We start from the raw sequence: 2,500 nt of genomic DNA, 5'->3' as shown, positions 1-2,500 counted from the left end.
CTGAACAGCTATAAAGGGTTATACATACAGTATACTTATAGCAACTTAAACTAACATATAAACTCAAAGATTTTTTTTTTTTTTTAAGTATATACACAAACACATTCGAAACACGAATACATATGAAGAGAGTTTTCAAGTAAACAAACATGCTTTCATCCACGTAAAACGACACAGAGAAACAAACAAGCATACAACGGCCAGAACACACAACAGAAAATACACACACACACACACAAACAAAAACAAACACAAACACACAAACGTACGCACAAACCCAAACACAGCCAAACATTCCCTCACACACATTTCTAGCCACCACGACACATACAAAGAAGAAGCCCTAATTTCTCAAACAAAGTAGCCCAAACTCAGCATCTCCATCCTCTCACGCTGATGCCTTTGTCAGAGCTGCGTCCATATCGCAACATCGCCAAAGTGATCGAAATAAGAGCCAGTTCAGCACAAGGGAAGAGTTATGAGAGATGCCAATGGCTGATAATCATGCGCGGAAGTTTTTTTTTCAGTTTTTTTTTTTTTTTTTTTATCGTCATGCAATACTGTCTGGCGTTTCTTTTCTTTTTTTGCGGGGGGGGGGGGGGTATTGGGTTCGTTTTTCGTTTGTTTGTTTGTTTGTTTACTTCTTCTTTCGTGGATTTTGTTATGATGGTATCTATTACCCTCATCAATGTTGTCGTTAGCCTTATCATTATTAATATTATCTTTTCTATCATTATCATTATCATTATCATTGTTATTAGCCTTGATATTGTTAACATCATTATCATCATTATCATTATTATCCTTATTGCTGTTGTTTTTGTTGTTATTATTACTCTCGTTATTATCTATATCACTATCACATCAATTAATATGATAATAATGATAATAATAATAATAATAATAATAATAATAATAATAATAATAACAATAATAATGATAATAATAATATCAGTAATAATTATAAATATTATTATTGTTACTATTATTATTATCATTATTATTATCATTATCATTATTATCATTATCAATATTATCGTTATTTTTGTTGTTTTTGTTGTTGTTATTACTCTCATTATTATCCATATAACTATCATATCAATTAATATGATAATAATGATAATGATAATGATAAAAATAATAATAATAATGATATGTTAATATCAGTAATAATAATAAATATTATTATTGTTACTATTATTATTATTATCATTATCATTATCATTATCATTATCATCATTATCATTATTATTATTATCATTATTATTATTGTTGTTATTATTATTATTATTATCTTTATTACTATTGTTATTATTACTATCATTATTACTATAACTACTACTATTGTTACTATCATTGTTATTGTTATCATTATTATCATTTTGTTGACATATCATTAATATTGATATTTTTACTATCATTATTATCGTCATTATTATTATTATCATTATTATCATTACCCTTATTATTATTATCATTATTATTAGTGTTATTATTATTATTATTATTTTATTATTATTATCAATATCATTATTATTATCATTATCAATATTGTTATTGCTGTTGTATTACTGTTATTATTATCCTTATTGTTATCACTATTATCTTCACTGTTATTATCATATATATTTTTGTTTCTTTTTATTCAGGACGGTTATTATTCTTATTGTCAATATGATTATCTTTATCATTATAATTATAATTATTTTCATTATTACAATCATCATCATTATCATTATTACTATTACTATTATCATTACCATTATCATCATCATTATTATTATCATTATTATTCTTATTAGCATTATTTATATCATTATTATTACTATTAGTATTGATATTATTATCATTATTACTATGATAAAATATAAGTGAATTGAAAAGAAAATTTGAGTCAAGAATATGCCATATGACTTTACTTTCTTATAGTTACTAATGTACCATCACGAAATTATTCATTATTATTGCATAATATAATATATTCATCGTATAATATTCTCTACAATGTAGATGTTTTTACCTAGCTTTACCGACCATTGCAGATACACCTGATCTAAATAGGAAACAGAGTTTTTGAAATTGATTCAGAATTCTCAGACTTGAAGTCATCACCAAAGGTCATATTATTCCCCACCACGATCGACTGTCTGGGGGCAGAGGGGGGGGGGGAAGGGTGGGGGAGGGGGGAGGGAGGAGCTAGAGGAATGGGTTGAGGTGGGAAGGGGGAGGTAGGTTGGGGTGAGAGGAGGAAGGGGGAGGAGGGGAACGGGGGAGGGGGGTGAGGAGGAGGAGGGAGGGGGAGAAGAGGGATGGGGATGAGGAGGAGGAAGGAGTAGGAGGAGGGGGGGGGGGGAGTAAGAAGGAGGAGGAGCAGGAGGAGGAGGGGGGGGATAAAGATGAATAAGAGATGGAAGGAAAAAGAGAGAGAGAGAGTAAAGGAGAGTAAGGAGGAAGGAGAAGAGGAAAGGAGGTGAGGGGAGTGGAGGGAAGGAATGTGAAA

Source organism: Penaeus chinensis, chromosome 40 (assembly GCF_019202785.1).
Source record: "Penaeus chinensis breed Huanghai No. 1 chromosome 40, ASM1920278v2, whole genome shotgun sequence".
Lineage (NCBI taxonomy): Eukaryota > Metazoa > Arthropoda > Malacostraca > Decapoda > Penaeidae > Penaeus > Penaeus chinensis.
This window is presented reverse-complemented; position numbering follows the sequence as displayed.